Source organism: Patagioenas fasciata, chromosome 6 (assembly GCF_037038585.1).
Source record: "Patagioenas fasciata isolate bPatFas1 chromosome 6, bPatFas1.hap1, whole genome shotgun sequence".
NCBI lineage: Eukaryota > Metazoa > Chordata > Aves > Columbiformes > Columbidae > Patagioenas > Patagioenas fasciata.
This window is the reverse complement of record NC_092525.1, coordinates 32899927-32917839: the sequence shown is the minus strand read 5'-3', so window position 1 is coordinate 32917839 and position 17913 is coordinate 32899927. Positions and strand designations below refer to the sequence as shown.

Genomic DNA, 17913 nt, shown 5'->3' with positions numbered 1-17913 from the left:
CGCAGACGCGGCTCTGGTGGCTGGGTGGGTGGCAAGTGCCAGATCAGGGCTGATGAGTGTGGCTGCATTCCAGCCCCATCTTCCTGCCCATGTGCCCTGGATGAGCACCATGGTCCAAGCTCTTCAACACTTAGAAACCCTTTTTCTCAGGAATGGGTGGCCAATGTCCAAGTGAAGTGACTCATATGCGTTCTACTCTTTATTTAAACTGGAGTCTTCCTCTTCAAGCTTTGCCTGTTCCATGATGCCAAACTGGTGTGTTTCTGGAGAAAGGAAAGCTGGTTCCCTGCCCATATCACTCTCCTATGTTGCCATCTGCACTTCTTCCCAAGTAACTACCTCATCTACCTCTTAATATTCCCCTTCATCTTGAATTTCCTTGAGAGAAGAATTTGTCAGCCCACTCAAAGCCAGGACTGAAATATTTCGCAGTATAGATGTTCCTCACTGTTTTCTGAGGAACCACTTGCACTCGCTATTTTTGGCAACTTCTCTTCCTTACGTTCACCTTCTGCTGGTGTCCCTCCTGCACCTGGCTCCCTTGGACTGAGCTTGGACACCCACTGGACAATGGCAAGTGGAATATCTGACACACACAGGATGGCCATTTGAGTGAAACAGGGAAAGAACTGGAAAACATCTCGGAATAAATAGTCAGCTTTCAGCCTGGCCAAAACTGTGACTCTATTGGACGACTGAGATTTTCTTCAAATTTTTAATGATAGGAGTATGGGGATAACACTAAGGTAGAAAAATCAGACAGCTTTTGGCTAGTCAAATATAAGGAATTTGAAAAAAATAAACTAAAATGCAGTTATAAAAACAAACAGGATTGATTTATCCTGTGAGGCATATGGCTGCATCTCTATTGCTTGTTAGTGTAATCACTAATTCAGTCCTCTGAGCCACAGATCAAAACAACAATATCATTTTAATCATAAAGAGTCAATGTCAAAACTGTGGAAGTGGAAAGAAGCCATTTCCCCCCCACTGTCTCTGTTTTTCTGGCGTCTCTTTTATCACATGGAGTAACTTGGATCTGGCTGACTTGTACTTCTGCTGAAACAACCCTGTGGACTGCAGCAGGATAACAGGACAGCTGGGATGTTTATTTCCCAAACCAAGCTTTCTCAGGTTTTTAACTCCCCATCTTTCTCTTCTGTGCCACCACAGCATGCCCGAGGTGGGAAGAGCCAGAAAGAACGATCTAGAGAGAGCTGCCCAAAAGCACTGAGACTTGAGCCCAGGGAAGACCAAACCTGAGACAGTGGGAGAGGTCTCTGCTAGAAAAGCTTGAAAGGAAGGAACATAAAGAGTTTACAATTAAAGACAATTTGAGTTACCTTTAACACATATCACAATGCGGGGCAGGGGGCTGTGTGTGGGGGGATGAAACCAAGCAATACAGCATATGTTCCGTAGGAGGTAAGTCTTTCACACTCATGTTTGCCCCGTCAGAAGGGGATCTGACTGGATCTGGAAATACCCATTTCCAGGTGTCTTCTGCCTCTGGTCCCCAGAGCTATTTGGGTTATTTTTTGTGCCTTAGCTTGGCAGGGTGTCTTGATTGCCAAGTGAATGTGGATTCAGCTAGATCTGACCAGCTCTGGCATTTGAAAAAAATCCTTTTTCTTCCGCTCGAATTTCTCTGCCAGCTGCCTGCAAGTCACGATTTCCCAGCCAGCAGCTCTTGTTATTATCTGTTTTCACTTGCCTTGATGTTTACCAGATTGGACTGCTTTTATCTATATTAACCCTCAATTGCTGTGAAGCCCCAGTATTACACAGCCTGTGTTGCTTGGGCACTGGGTCAGAGCAAAAATAAAGAAATAGATAATAAATTCACCTTGTTGAGGAAACAGTGAAGTATAAAATGCCGGCCAAAAATAACACAAGTGTTGATGATCTCAGGGAAGAAAATAACTAAAAGGCCAAATGCAGGTATTAAAAATCAAACCTTAAAATAAATGACAGCTCATTGACTAAATCTGAACTCTGCTAAAATTCTCCACCAGATGAAAACGCTGGTATGAAAATAGTGCTGAACAGCTGAGAGCAGGACAAGCTGGCCTGATTTTTTCTGATCTCAGAAGCTGTGTTGCTGCTAAGAACTGCTTTCATTTGTAACCTGAGATACATATTACAGTCATTTAGATTAGAAGGTCTGATTAAAAATGCATCTAAAAATATAAAGGGGAGATTCTCAATCTTTAAAGGGCCATAAAGCTATTTGGAACAAGCACCTAAGGATCATTTCCCATCTCCTTCAGTTCCTAGAAATCATAAGGATGAAGAAAAATCTGGAAGATGAGCCAGTATTTTTTTTTTAAATTCCATTCTTGATCAAGTTCAATGTAGTTTCAAAAGTAACAGGTCACACCCAGTTATAGTCAGAAAAACACAAGTCTAGTCACTTGTCAGGTCAGTGTCAAACAAAGACTTCAGGATATTGGTGCCCTTTCAGTTTAAGGAGGAAAAAAATGTTCTAACGGAGGATCAGGTTGAGTTCAGCTCGTTTCTCACCGCGCTGTGTTCAGCCCGGGGCTGCTGGGAGCGGAGCTGCCCCCGCCCGGCTGCTGCTGCCGCCTTGGGCTTTCTGGTTCCCTCGAGGGCTCAAGATGGATGCAAGGCAACTGATTTTTTTTCCCCAGATATTTTAATGATTAAAACACATAATTTGATCTCGTGGCTATTTTATTTACCTCACGTACCACATTTATCTGCACAATGGGAACAAGCCATAGGCTTTGCTACCGGACGCTTCACTTCCACTCCTGCCGCCCAAACGAGCGCCCTGCGGGCACCGCTGGGCGCCCCGGCACGGCCCCGCACGGGCAGCGCTTCTGGCTCTGTTCGCGTTACGCTTAACAGCCTCCCCTCCCCGGCCGCGCCGCAGCTGCCCACAGCCGATCTCCCGGGCACTGCCGGCCCGCGGGCACCTGAGCGCGGCGGCTGCGCGGGGGGCGAGCGGGCGGGGCCGACCCGGCCCTCACATGCGCGGCGCCGCGGGAGCCATTGGCCGCTGCGGGGCCGCGGGCGGTGCTCTGGCCGCGGGGCCGGCCCTCGCCGCCGGTGCTGTCCGTGTGCCGAGCCATGCGGGTGCCCGCCGCATGCGGAGAGCGCGCTGCAGGGCGCTGCTAGGAGCCGAGCCCGCCCGGCCCGGCCTCCCCCTCCCCGCCCGCCGCCCGCATGGCAGCGTCGCGGGAGTGACCACCCCGCAGAAGGTCTGCGTCCCCGCGGCACGCACGGAGCGGCCGGGCGGCTCTCGGGGTCCCCCAGCCCGCGGGGCCGTCCCTGAGGTGAGGCGAGCGCGGGGCTGGCGGGCGGGCGGTGGAGGGGCCGCGGGGGAAGGGGCGGCATCGTGCACCGGCACCCCCGCCTCTCCTTCCCTGTGCTTTCCGTCGCGCTTATCTCCTTTTTTTTTTCTTTTTTTTTTTTTTTTTGCCTTCAAGCCGGCCCAGATCGGTTTGCTTTATTGCTGCCAGCGCCGGTGTGCCGCGGGGGCGCCCCAGACCCTTGGCACAGCCGCTGGTGGGACCCGGAGGAGCAGCCGGGCCCCGCCGCGGTGTTTTGGCCGGGGGTGCGCACCCACGCGGGACGCGCCCGCCGGTGCGGGGGGTGAACGGCGCCCCGTGCGCTGCCGCGGCGGTAGCGGGGCCGGCACCGGCGGCGGGGCTTGGAGCGCAGCTGGGAAAAGCGAGCCCCTTCCGAGAATGGTGGTTGGTATTAAATCCGTGCGGGGACCGCCAGGCGCGTCTCTTTTGTATGGGGTCAACTGTTGTCGGTGTTGCACCACATGCAGGTTAAAGGGGCCTAAACCGGTCCATAAAACGCATCTTCAGGACAAAAATAACCCTTGTCAGAGAATAATCTGTGGGTTTTCTAGGTCTGTCCCCTCCCTTCCCCCTGCTCCCCAGTACGTCGTAATGCCGATTCGTGCTCCTTGAGGATCCCTGAGCCTGGCACAGCAGCTCCTCTGTCTTGCAACCTCCATTTCCCCCCCGTCCCCGTTACAAGTGCTGCCACTGCTGTTAAAAAAACCCACGAATCGAGGCACAGAAAGCTTGTGACTTGCCAGCATCCTTTAGGGCAGCTGGTCTGCGGTCAGCGGGGGGATGCAGGCTGTGCATTTACAGCACACAAGCAGCCTGTGGCGGTTTCTTCTCTGGATGCTCCCAGTGTGGTAGAGCCATGAGGTAGGTTACTCAGACTTGAAAATGGAGGACGGTAGTGGTAACCAGCCTGTTGTTTGGTGGAATAAGTCTCAGCAGTGCTTCCTGTAATGGTGGTGCTGAAAGTGGTGTTTTACTTGACTTAGCTGCTGGTGCAGAGTGTGAAACATCTTCAGTACTGGCTTTGGGGTACCTACTACTCATAAGCATTGTCAGTTGAAGCTTTTTGGTTTTTTAAGTGTAGAGAAGTATTTTGGATTTTTCTTCAGTATTATGTCTGTTAGCTGTGATAGGAAAGGATTATCTTTTTTTCCTCTAAAACAGAAGGTGAGGAATAGCTATCCCCCTTGTTTGGGAGAGAGTGCTTTAGGGTGTGAGAAATTTACAGGGACAGCAGTGAGATTTTGATCCTGAAGCTCTGAGCTATCAAAAAAGCACTCTCATCCCAGATGGGGTACCTAAGTCTCTTCCTCTGTGTTTCCCCCCTGATTTTCCACCTCCCTCTTCCTGGTGACAGAGGAAACCTTCTTTCTTCAAACTTAAAGTAAGGAATGGTAGTATAGAAGGTTAGTGTTAGGTTATTTGCTCTTGATTGCATCTTAATTCACCAAACCTTGCTGGGAGGCCAGGATCCTATTTGTTCTTTGTGATTTACAAATCCCCTATAAACCTTTTATTGTTAGTTGAAACTGATTGATGAGGTCCTGACCTAGGAATATGCTACTGTGGCTGTATTTTCTGTGCCTTACACCATTTTCTCCTATGTTTCTGAGCGAGCGTTGCCTTTATAGTAAACTCATTTGGTGCTTAGCATGTATCTTGCTTAGTGTGAAAAGCACTTCTCTGTTATGTCTGCTATATCTGTTTTCATGAATGTAATGAGCAAGGAATATTTAAATACATACTGTTATTTGCAATTGAGATTGCTGTGATAAAGATACAAAGTTTATAAAGGCTACATGAGGTAACATGGGGAAGGGAGCAGCATTAAGCACTAATTTATCTGGAGGATCCAGATATGCACAATAGATATCCGTATCAGTCCTGGCATCCTTGGGAGAACAGTAATGTCTCCAGCGTGCTCAGACCTGGAGGAGGGATTCTAAAGCAGCAGGACCAGCAATGGAGAAAATCTGCATGCTGCCCTCATAGCAATGTCATTATTAATAGGAACAAACCTGTATAATAACAATGCAAAGAGAGTGCAAGTACTTAGGTGCTTGCTGTGGAAAGATTAACTAGTGTACTTTGCACTAACACATGGCTGCACATATGAAATATAGTTCTTGTATTCCAGTTCTTTCTTACCCCTGTGTTCCTGTCACCTCAGACAAGCCTTTTTCTCTTCTGTGGCAATAGGCAAGTGGTGATATGAAAATGCAGTATCTGTGCATCCTATGCATGGACAGCTTTCTTGACTACATGTCTGGAGAGTGAGAAAAAAGCTAATGCTGTTGGTGCTATGCTTCCAATAGGTCCTACCAGTGACAGGAGGATAAGAAAATAAAGGCTAGTGGAGAAAAGGGTGCCTGTATCCATGTGGTCAAAATGCTTGCGACCATGTGTGTTGTGACTTGGTGCAGTTTTAGAAGAAGTGACTGCACTAAAATTTCCAGCCTTGAAGTCAGTTCTTTTAATTTCTCCGTGTCTTCCCGTTTATTCTGTGTATTGAGGTCCCATTCAAAGTCTGTTGAAGCCAGTGGGAGTAGGTGGATTTTGAAGCGGGTCCTGTACTGCTGGCTGAGTTTCTTTCTCCCCCTGGTGTTCTCTGATGACACCGGCTGCTGTGCTGGTTTCTTCTTTAGCTGGATTCGGGTGTGCTGGCGTGGGCTGGCTTGCCGGCAGAGTGCTGACTCAGCGCCTCGGCGCAGGGTCTCCCTTTGCCATCTCCTGCACCTCTGAGAGCCACAGGGGAGTTTTGATACAGCTGCAGGGACACTGTCGTGTCCTGAGGCTTAAAGCATTTAGTCAGTGTGGGGCTGGTGGTGGCTGTTTGAGTCACAAAGGATGTCATGAGGGAAGCCAATAAATTGGTTTCTCAACTCGTTGAAAACAAAAGAGAGTTCTAGAGTTAGTGTAAAACCCTTCAGAGTTCGTTGTTTGGTAAAAATTTCCTTTTGAAAGAACGATCTGTATATTCCAGTTAATTTATACGGTTGCTGTAGAACCCTAAATACTCGTAAAACACAAGTAGTAGTGTTTACCTTATACTCAAATGTTACTGTATAAAGTGGAAAGAACAAAATGTTATTTCAGTTTCTCCCGTTTAAGTTTTTCCATTTTTTGCTAGCATTGAAACTAGACTACAGAGTTTTCCTTTTTTCTTTCTTTCCTTTCTTATTTATTTGTTTGTCTCTTGGCAGTGGGAAGATTATATCCTAGCAAAAAACAAGCTATTGATGTATTAAGAAAAATTGAGACAAGATAAAGATTTGTCTGTGCTTTTGCATAACCGACATTTTAAACATTTTTTATAGAAGCAGTGAGAGGTCTGTGGACTTCACCATGCGAAGGCTTGTGCACGTGACTGATTTTGCACACATGTATAGTCTCGTGAGCATGCACGCGTGCGTAAGGCCCTCTGGGGTCTTGGTGTTTGTTCTGGGCTGTGAAGCTGAGGTGCTATGGGCCTACACTTGTAAGTATGTGCCAGACAAGGGCTGAAATATGCAGATGGATGTTTGTGAAATACAGTTTTCTAACAGCTACCAGCATAATATTTGTAAAAGCAATTGTAATTAGTGTTTCAAAGCTGTTCTGTCCCTCTTTCCTTGAGAACACTTTCAGCTATGTTTTTTCAGAGTTTGTCTTACTCACGTTGGGGATGGTTTTGGCTTAAGATCTTTTGTTCTACACAAACTGAGTGCAATTTTCTTTTAACCACGTAACAAAGAATAGGTACTGATTGCTTGCCAAACAATTTTTCCCTTCAGAGATTCCAAACAAATTTAGGAAAGAACAAAGCCAGTATTTCTAGTGTTTAACTTCTTGAGAATCATCTTGGTTTTTGGCATGTTAAAAAGGAAAGTGCGTCACAAGTCAAGTTGGCGCTTTCTAATACCATCAGTAATACTCATTTCCATGTCATTAGCTGTAATTGACACTACTTCAATCTTTCTCTCACCACAGATTTCTTTAATTAAAAGAATTGAAACTCTTTTAATTTATTTCTTCATTCTCTTCAGCTGTATTCTTCCAGTCCTGCAAGAACAGGTTCCTGTCCCCTGTCAGGAAAAAGCTAGGAAGAGCAGCTTAAAGACCTTCATGTAGCAGCTGCCACAGTGTTCAAGGAGATATCCTTGGAAGGAGGAAGCTTTTTTTGTTGGAATCAAACCAGCAAAATGCCACTTTTGCCCAACACTTGGATGCAAGCAGTAGCATGGGAATAGAGTATGTCTGCACCAAGGACCTCTTTATTGGTATTGTTTTAAAAGAAATACCTTCCCGTTTCTTCCTTCTCCACGTATAAATCAGGATATGAAAACACGTTGTTCATGTAGTCTCAAAGCTGCTGCTACCTGTAATTTTCCTTCTTTCCACTTGAGCTCTTTCATCCGAAGTGATTTGTTCTAAGACTTAAGTAGTTGTGATATTCAAGACTTGAGAAACAATCGTGGTGTAAAATACAGTCACAGGGGAGGAGGAAAGTTAGTTGTTGCTCAGTTTTTTTCTTTTCAGAGACCCGTTTCTTTGATGAAGGTAACTGGTGAAGAAGCAGAAAACACAACCAGGCTGAAAGCCTGTGTCAGCCAGCAGTGGATGAGGATAGCAGGAGCCTTTATTCACCATGGTCCTACATTTTATGTTGTGTGATCAATAGAAAAGGAAATGGTCTGGGTTTTGTGACCTGCATTGTTCCTTGTTAGTGGTAAAAAAAGAACCCTCTGTGTGTATATATATACATATATATGTTGTTGTTGTTAAAAGTCAAGAGTCTCAGGTATAGTCTTTTGAAGGTCTCCTTTAAAGACCAGGGCAATGCAGTGGAAGGTTGGCATAACTGATAATTAAATGCTGTTCCTACCTTTTCCTGTCAAACATCTCTTCAAACTGCTTGATGTGCATTTAAATTTGAAGAAGTTGCACAATTCCTGAACTGGAGTTTTAAAATCCCTCTTTATTCTCTTGCTCAGGAAGTTTCTGTCTGAGTCATGTCTCCTGATGATTTCCTCTGTATGTCAAGACCATGGGTGGGGTCACCTAAATACAGGTGTTTCTTGCTGTTTTAGATGTCTTATCTGTGGCACTCACATGGAGCTGCTAAATATGATGAGACCTACAGCAAACAGTGTCCTGGAGCATCTGCTGGAGACCAGTGATGGCTCTGGATGGACCCCTTCCCTAGATTAACTGGGTGAAGATACACACAGAAAGGAAAAAAACCAAACAAGAAGGTTCTTTGTAGCCCTTGCAGTGCAGCCGCTCGGCAGGCTCCTACCTGCCTCACGCAGCCTAATGGCTACAAAGCCACAGCCAAAATGCAGTTCTTTGGTTTTTTTTTCTTCCTTGGACTTCATTCTTTGCAAGTCAGCACCAAGATAAGTTTCTCTATAAAAGTTGTGCCTGATTGCCCTTGGGTTCTATAGAAGCCAGGGCTGCCGCGCCTCTAGTTTTTTTTTTCAAGTCTGGCCAATGCCACAGATACCAACATGCCTGTTAAAAGCAGTTTTGGTTTTTTGAGTGGATTTTGAAGTGCTCTATTCTTGCTGCAGTGATTATATTTATTTATTTTTCCAACTTGGAATTATAGCTCTAAGCAGAAAATAAGTGCATAGGACCGGTATCTCAATATGACGTCTGACTATCTCTCTGTTCTTCAGCCAGCACAGGGTAGGAAGAAAAGGAAACTTGACCACCTTAATCTGGTGTGAGAACTTGTATAAAGAACAGCCATGCCTGGAGTAACCCTAGTGCAGGCTTGCTGAAGCTGTGTGTGCTAGAGATGGAGGCAGTTCTACAATCTTGTAGTACCTTGAGATCAAAAGAAAAGCTGGTAACCCCAGGGGAATCTTTCATATACCTGCATGTGTGCACATACAAAGTTGATTTTAGTCATATTTTGTCAACAAAAAGTATTGGTTTTTGTCTGTCTCAAATATACTGGTTAAAAAGCCAAGCTTATACAACACTGGTTTGCTAATAATTGAAAATAACCTTTCACTTCAAAAGCTTCCTCTGCGAATATTAATATTTTATACAGAAGCATTATGTAATAGACATTTTGTCGCCTTTGCAGTCCTGCACAGAGGAACACATTGTTAAGCTGATGTCATTTGGATTGTTCAGGACAAATTTGTCCACTAAACCAATGCAAATGTCAATTAATGATTTAAAGAAGTCCATGTTTCATGTTGGTACATAGTGCTTTGTGTACAGATTGTGGAAAGCGAGGATAGTAATTATTTTGGTCTGACAGTCTCTGCATTTAAACTTGAGAGAGAAGTGTGAAAAGTAGTGCTCTAACTTGCTTTGTTTTCAAGCACCACTATGATTACAAACACTTTCCACATGCATTAGCAATTGGCTTCATCAAGGATGCATGGAGGATCCAGACTTCACGCTTAATCGGACTGGTGTTTAAAAATACAAACTGTGAAGTGTGCATACAGGGTTCCTCTCAATGGTTGGCAACCAGAGACTTTCATGCACTTGCTTTCTGTCTAATTAAATTAAGAAATAAAGCCTAAACTACCTAGCTTAGAAGAGGAACTGACAAAAGGGAAATGAAACTTCACACACTTAGTTTTTTAAAGTAGCATTTGCTATTTTATAACTAATACTAAACTTCTTCACCATTTTACCTGGTTGGCATTGTTAGCAGAGAGTAAGAGAAGACTGACTTTATAGTTTTGCTCCTCTCCTTTCCTATCCCTTTGACAGCAGATCTGTTGGCTCTTGTAAGAGAGGGAGTGGAGGAATGCAGATACACAAATGCTTGTTGGTGCTGCAGAAATTGTGATTTTGGTCGGTGCTGGTGCCCTGATGAAAAGTGGGTAGGAAAGTGTCTAACAGGAGAGTAATGAGAGAAGAGTGGTTCTTGGAAGAAAGAGGGGACTGAGAATGAGACAGAATTGTACTACTAATAAATCAGGAAAATGAAAAATGCAGTGGTTTGGACAAGACTCTATTTCCAGTGGTTAAAACTTGTGGTTATGCTTTGCTTATTTTTAGTGTAATTTGATTTAGTATGTACCTAGATAGAAAAGTGAATTTAAGAGTGTCCTTATTAGCATCAATCAGCTTAGCTGAAACAGATTTTAAAGATAGAAACTGCTGGAGCCAAAGTAGCAGGAGAACAAAAATAGTAAAACATAGTAAAGCCAGGAAATAAAACCATGAGAGGCATGCAAAAATACAAAAGAAAATAGTAACATTGTGGCAAAGAAAAGGAGATAACAAAATTATTGAGGTAAGTGTGAGTAAATAGGAAAGAATCCTAAAACATGAAGTTGGATGTGCTGTTCTGCATGTGGAAAGTGTATGAATTCTGTTTGTTTGCCTGAGGGAGTCTCGTCTCCAGAAGCAGGACTTCCACGCTCCCAGCTGAATGGACAAAGTAATGTGGACCCCTGTGAGGACATCTGTATTCATTACAGCAAATTTAATGGGCACCTATAAACTTACGGGTTGAATTGGTGCAGGCCTGGCTTTGGGTGAATAGTTCTGCAGCTGCGTGATTTGCGTTGTAAAATCACAGTCTGTCCACGTGCACGGCGGCACAGAGCAGCCGGTCACAACCAGCGTGGCTGGTCCGTGCGAGAAGCACAGAGTGCTGCTCCTCTGCTCGCTGGCTTGCGAATGAAGAGAGGATGAGAGCCCCCTGTGCTTTGGTAGCCATGTTAAGGCTTCTTCAGCGTCTGGTTGTTTACCTGCTTGCTGTCTGAACTTGTAAGATCTTAGATCTGGCTTGCTAGCTGCTAAAGAATGTAATATCAGAGCTACCAGCAGCAGCCCCTTCTCTTATTGCCTGTGGATCAAACAACAGGTTACCCACAGCACTGGGAAATGTTGACTGCTTGCTCAGCAAGGTTTGGTTTGTTAATGTCTTGGTTATATTCCTGCCTTCTGTGACAGAGAAGAGGAAGCAGGGAGCAGTTTTCACGCAGCCTCTGACTCATGGAGAAGGGAAGATGGGGTGGTCACAAGGAGAAAGAATGAATTACAGGGAGCTCCTGAAATAAAGGGGGTGTTGGGTGGCCCATGAAAAGCCACTGGGAGGCCGTGGTGGGACAATGATCTCTGCAGGGAGCGGCAGTGGGATCCTATGGGTTCCCACAGAGTAGGAGCGATGCCTAAGGTGCTTTCCAAAGGGAATGTGGTTTCAAGAGCAGCTGGAGCAAATTTGGGCTCACTCTGCTGTTGAAAGGGGAAGCCCTGCCTGCGCCCCCGCCTCTGCCTGGCTGGGCACACACCAGGGACTGGGGGGAAGCCGCTCTCCTCAGCTGCAGGGTGGCCACAAATCGGCTTAGGCTGATTGCGAAACCTCACTCAGAGATAGCAACAAAATCTGGTATTTATCTGGCTGGGTTACATGCTGCTTTTGACAATACTTCTACAGTAGGTTGCCGCGATCGTTGGGGTTTTTCTTCTCTTGATGGCATGACATTTTTCCTGTGTGGTGATTTGTTGTTTTTCTTATACAGCAACAAGGGAGAAACATGGCATTTTTACCGAAGTGATTGTCAAATGTCTGCTGGTGTCTGGGTACTTGGAGATACATGTAGAACTGGGAATTATTCAGTTGTGTCAGAATTAAATGTCTGATGACTGGAACTACTTCATTTACTTTACTAGATGCTTTTTTTTTCCTCAAGATCTCTACTTCTTCCCCAAAACATTGTCATTTCCCTCTTTCTCCTTTCTTTACAGAATTCATAATAATTTGCTCTGTAAGTGCATCATCTGATTTTTGTCACTCTGTTAATAATGATTATTTCCCTGTTAAATGCAACAGAAATAATGTTTCCTTTAGTGGAAAACATGTTCGATTTAGTGACTGTACAAATGAAGGCAGCCACATGTAAGCTACAATATATAGGACATGGCATTTGGAGGTTGCATGTGTTGTGCCTGAAGTGCCAAGGGCCTGGTTGTGATTCAGATAAAATTGGCAGTGGGTGATGCCAACACTCCAGTATAAATGGGGTGTAAATCTTTCCCTATGCTGAAGGAGCCTGAAAGAAAAGAGAAGGGATTAAAGGGAATGAGTGCCAGATGGGACTAGGTTATAAGAGAAGTGGTACGTGTGCTCCTTATTTAATCTCCTTCATACCCACTGTCCCACGTATTGACTCTATAACAGAGTGGGTATGTAATCTTGTATCAGAACAGATGTTTCTGTAAGTAAGGCGTTGCTTTGTTTTAATAAATTGAGGTTGTCATTTAGAAATGGGAGGGAGAGCTGAGGGAAGAAGTATAAAGACAGAATTCTTCAAATGGGATTTGGAACAAAATCCAGGTGAATTTCTGTGGCAAAAACTGCAGGGAAGATTCCTTCACTGGTCTTGGCTCTGCCCAGGTGTCTACTTGTGTCCTGGTATGATTTATATGAGAATTTCTGCTTTAGTATCTTCTCAACAACAACAAAATCTTATGAGTGTGTTTTTTCGTTTGTTTCCTTCTACCTCTCCCCTAGGTATGTCCCAAGTCCTTTGCTCAGTCTGTATTGGGAAGGGGAGGGTGGTGGTGATGAACCTCAGTAGTCTTCCAGATTGTGGTGGAGCTCTTGAAGACAAGCTGTCGTGTTCCTCCATGCCTTACCAAGTGTGGTAGTGTTTGGCTTCTTGGCACCATTCTTTAAAGGCTGATGCATTTTCAAAAAACGTAGCCCTCCTACTTTGGAAATGGGAAGTGCCGTTGGCTTCTGTTTTCAAAAACTGTTTGCCTTTGGGGTGGCTGCCGAGGAGGGGTTGGAGGGCATGGCGAGCTCTGCTTAGGTCCTTCTTACGTAGGTCTCTGACCTCGTGAAAAAAGGTTACAGAAACAGCCAAGGTCATCAGCCCTGTGGCTGTTGAGAGTGTTCTCTGTCAGAGCTCACATGCAATCCAAAGGTCTGTTCTGAAACCTGCTTGCAACAGACCTTTGTCAGAGCATTTTTTCCTCCAAGTATTTAAAAAACATCTGTCCCTGAAATCTCCAGTTCTGGTGATGTGTTCTGCAAAGGGATTTAGTTCTCCCAAGACCACTTGACCACCCCAAACCCTTTGGAGGAGGAAATTCTTTAAGATGTGTACTTTATTTTTGCATATTTGGCAGTGTGTTCCCCATCTCCTTATCCTGGGTCTCTACCGCTAAGAAGAAACCTGGAACAGCAGGTTCACGCTGACCTTTAAAATGCTGTCAGCTGAAAGCATGACACAGGGTGTGTTCCTGTGGCCTTCTGCGTGCCAGCGGGTGCCAAACCCGAAAAGACTTCACAAAATACATTAATAGAGACGTGTGCGTGTGGTTTGCACCCCAGCAGCACCGTGTGGTGGTCGGAAGGGCGTGGGCATGCAGCAGGGCTGCTCCTCGGGAGCAGAAGGGCAGCACGGCCCGCCTGCTGCACACACAGCCTGTGGAGTCGTGCCTGTTGCTAGGGGACTTGCTTTGGTTAGGAAGCAGCGTTGGTCTTACATAGTGGCTTTCTCGGTGTTTGTTGATTGGAGCCAATTACTGTAAAATACTTGATTTATAATGAGGTATACTTAATAAGCACCAAACTAAAATAAATACTTGTGAATTACCTGCTGAGTCTGCCTGCTCATTTTGCTGAATTATTGCTTTCCATCCGTGGGCTCTGTTTTTCCCTGAAGCCTCTGAGTTGCTGCAGGCAAAGGCAGCTGTGCTGGGGTGTTGGCTGGTGGAAGTGTGGGGCTAAAGAAAGAGAAGGGGAAATCCTGTTTCTTCTCCATTTTGTTGATCCTGGGGATAGAGCTGTTTTCCAGGCGTGTCATTGACTCAAGGTGGGCTGCTTGCCTGGTGTACTGCTGTAACGCAGTGGTTCAGGTGTGAGCGAGGTGGTTGTGTGGAGCACAGGTGGTGCTTTCAGCTGCCTTGTCGTTGGGCTCTTGCCTGACTTTCACTGTGGTGTGGGAAAGCAGCATCACAGGAAAGGCAGCATGCTTGGTTAAGTTTGAGTGGGCCAATATATTCCAGAAAATGGGGGAAAAGGCACATCACTAGTTTGAGGGATGTCTGCCTTTCAGGAGTAGGACACTCATTTGGAGTATTTAAAAAATTATTAAAATAAGGGTGTGCTCAACCTTCCTCAGAGATCAGGCGCTGGTGGCAAAAGGATGACTAACGTTCCGCTTCCATGTCGCAGAGTGGCATTTCTCTGACACCCCGCTAACGTCAACACTTTATTTGGCCACTTTGATTCACAGCAGTTTGTTTTTACACAGGAAGTGTCTGTCGTGCTTGTCAAAATGAGAAAGTGACCATCAGCGCCTGGCTTGGTGTCATCGTCACCGGAGCCTCCTGGAGCCAGCGCTCAGCCCAGCTGCAGCCGGAGGAGGAGGGAGGAGAAGCACAGCCTGATCAGGTACCGAGCTGGGAATGTGAAAAGTTGTCTGATGCCAAGTTGAAGTGAGGCTGTGGATGATCGTTAGTTATAAAAATAGAGTACTGTTCATTAAAAAGTCTTGCTAATGTGTGTGGTATGACGGTGGCCCACTAATGACAACCACATCATTTGTGTGCCTGGCATGGGTGCATGTTATGTGCTTGAGTTCTGTAGTACATATGAGGTAAACATAAACAAGTGTGACTTTGTGTTTTCTGTGTATTTGATGTACACATCTAATTTGCAGTACAGCTCAGTATGTGCTTGCCAATATCTGTATCCAGGCTCCACGTGAGTTGGAAAGAGTGGACGAGAAATACTCTTAATGAATGTTTGAACATTGAAGAGTAATTTGATGTCTTGAAGGACAGTTTTTCCTCACTTTTGTTCTTTGTTCTAATAGGGATATAACTGCCAGCTTTTGAGGACCAGAATGTTATGCAGCAGCATAGAGCACAGAAAGGGAGCAGGCTGATGGGTTTTAGATAAAACCGTCAGCTTGCTAGCTGTGTTTTCAGTTGCTGAGATTCCCATAACTGTTCCTGGTAACTAGTATTTAGTCTTGCATTCACATCTTTCAAACCGTCATATTTAAGAAGACTTAGTTTGTCTTGTTGTATAGAGTCAGAGAAGTTCAAGGTTTTGCTGTATTGCATTCAGTTTTTTTCTTACGTAACTAATTTTCAGCTTATGTGGAACTCCTGCTCCAAGGACTATGTTCTGAAAAGACTTTGCATATCTTTATGCACCTTAGAGATTCCTTAAGAGCCAGGCTAATACTTGATGTGTACTCATGCAATGCTTGGGATGGCAGTGGCTTGCAATTCACTTTCAGAGGGAAGTGGTCTCTGAAGACGCACAATCTCTTTTTACCTCGAGGGATGACGCTTTCTCTTCAGAAATACCAGCATCTGTCCCTTAGACTGTCTCAATTTATTAGTTACGTTTTGATGTTATTTTTAATTTATTGACCCAAATGGAAACAGTGGGGTTTTGTTTAGGTGGTCTATTAAGAAAATTATTCCTAATGTTCTAGGGGTAATCTCCAGCTCTGTCTGATTATATCTTCCCTTGTGTGATTAAAAAAAAAGGAAGTCCTTTTCTAGCACACATTGGGAATTCTTCACTCTTTTTTTTTGTCTTGGGAAATAAGAATCAGCATTTATTTGATTCAATAACCAGCTTCCTGCTTCCCAAGGAAGAGATAGTGGCTCAATGGCCAGCAAACATCCCTCCTGTGGAGATTCATTCTTGGGGGTTAGAGGAGAGCTAGCAGCTACTAGTAAAATAGCTGCATAGCAGGATGAAGAGGGATTATTGAAGCATTACTAGGAAATTCATGGCTGTGTGCAAGACCTTGTGTACTCCGCAGACAAGCTGACCTAAATTCTGCAGCCAGGCCTTACTGGTTTCTGTGTTGATGTGATATGGCAGGCTGGATAACCTACAGCAGATCTGGGTTTAAAAAAAGGGGGACAGAGAAGATTTTTATTTGAGTAGAAACAGACAAAGCAGTCTTTGTACTGAATCTGTCTTAAACTTTGTTGTTTTCTAACCCACACTTCTCTACTCTTAATATTCAGGACATGTAGTCAGGATAAGTCTGCATTATAAGAATGCTCGTTAGGAAGAGTGAAGAGGTTGTTTACTCCTGGATGGGGAACTACCTGGATAATTTTACTCATAAGAGGCTTTTACACTTGGTTTGTAGTTGTGAGGTAGGTTTTGGCAAAGAAATGGTGATCTGTATTTTAGTTGTGCAACAGTTAACCCAACTGACACTTAATTGTCTCTTGGAGAAATAGGGTTAGTATCTACCTGACATAAATTGAATTGCTTGCACTTATATTTTCAGGCAGCCTGTTTGTGAAGATTATACATTATACAGAAAACATGACACAAAAGTCCAAATAGAAAACAAAATGCCACGTCTTTCAAAGCAAAGCTGATCAGTCTGACCTGTGTGCAGAATTTTACTGCTGTTACTTCTTGTCGTAGGATTGTGACTTTGCAGTTTAGTTTGTGGTTTAGTTTCTGCTGGCACAAACCCGGTGTGATGGCAGGAACTGCTTCCTCTGTTTTTCTGCAGGCGTAAGCTAGACTGATGCAATGCTCTCCTTCGCCTTACCCCTCCTGCCTGCTCGCTTCCATTACCCAGCCTCGCTGTGTCCTCCTGACCTGCCCCTATGGCTACCAAAGGAATTTTTCTGCTGGTGCTGCTTAAACCAGGACCTATGAAAGGAACAGTTTATGCAGGGAGAAAAATTTTGCAGCCACCAGGAGGGCTTCTGCAGTAAGGTTTTTGCTGGCATAGTTGGGAAGCAAGGAAAAAAAGTATCTCAGCTGATACAGCTAGATCAGCAAGATGTTAAAGTGTGCCTAGGGTCTTTTCTGTGCCAGTGTTCTGGCCTGGTTACTGTGATGGAGTGTGTATGTATATATATTATACATTTGTGTCTGGAAACCCCTTTTGTGGAAGCTTTAAGCTATTTTGAATTTTTTTCAGCGGAATTTCTGCAGCTGCAGGGGAAACATTGAAATCCTCAATCATAGCTGGTTTATTTTGGATCACATTTCACTGATGTGCTCTTGATTTGTTTTAAGAACAACTTGTCTGTCTAACCTATTTGTTTACTATATGCACATAATAAGTGGCAATGCTCACCTTCTTCTGGAAGTAGGAACGAAGGGACCCAAGGAAGGGTGTTTTGCTTGGTTAATTTCTTTCATTTAATGTGTCCTGCTTTACCAGCATTTTGGCATGTAACTCCTCTGGGCGGTGTGAGACAGCATTCATGCTCCAGAGCTAGGCAAATCTGAACAAATGTATTTGCTATGCATCAGCTCCCTCCACGAGTTAGTTACAAAAATGTATTGATACCAAACTTAAAGTTTGGAGGTAACCGGAGTCACCTTGCTCTGGTCTGCTCCTGGAGTGAGTGCCAGGTGTAGCTCGCAACCATGGTCACTTGTATTTTGTGTTTCTGAGCTGTGTGAGCTTGTTGCAGAGGGTGAGAGCGTGAGTAGCTTGCTTATGAAACTAAAATCAATTTCAGACAAAATCAAAATCGCTTTTTGGCAACAGTTACCAAAGGGCAGACAAAAGATGGATGTCCTGAGGAGCTGCATGTTTCGAAGTGTCCCTCAGCCTCGTGGGGAGGGTATGCTGGTTCCACACTTATTGCAAATGGCAGA

The 17913-nt window shown here is 44.7% G+C and overlaps 1 protein-coding gene across 1 annotated transcript in view; it reads left to right on the top strand.

Moving 5' to 3' along the window:
* Positions 1–3065: 3065 nt before the first annotated feature.
* The window catches only part of LRRC8D (leucine rich repeat containing 8 VRAC subunit D), a 52078-nt gene continuing 37230 nt past the window's right edge, over positions 3066–17913 (top strand). The window contains exons 1-2 of the mRNA XM_065842309.2: positions 3066–3299; positions 14558–14697. The gene's annotated coding sequence lies outside the window, so the exon portion shown is untranslated. The remainder of the gene's footprint in view (positions 3300–14557; positions 14698–17913) is intronic.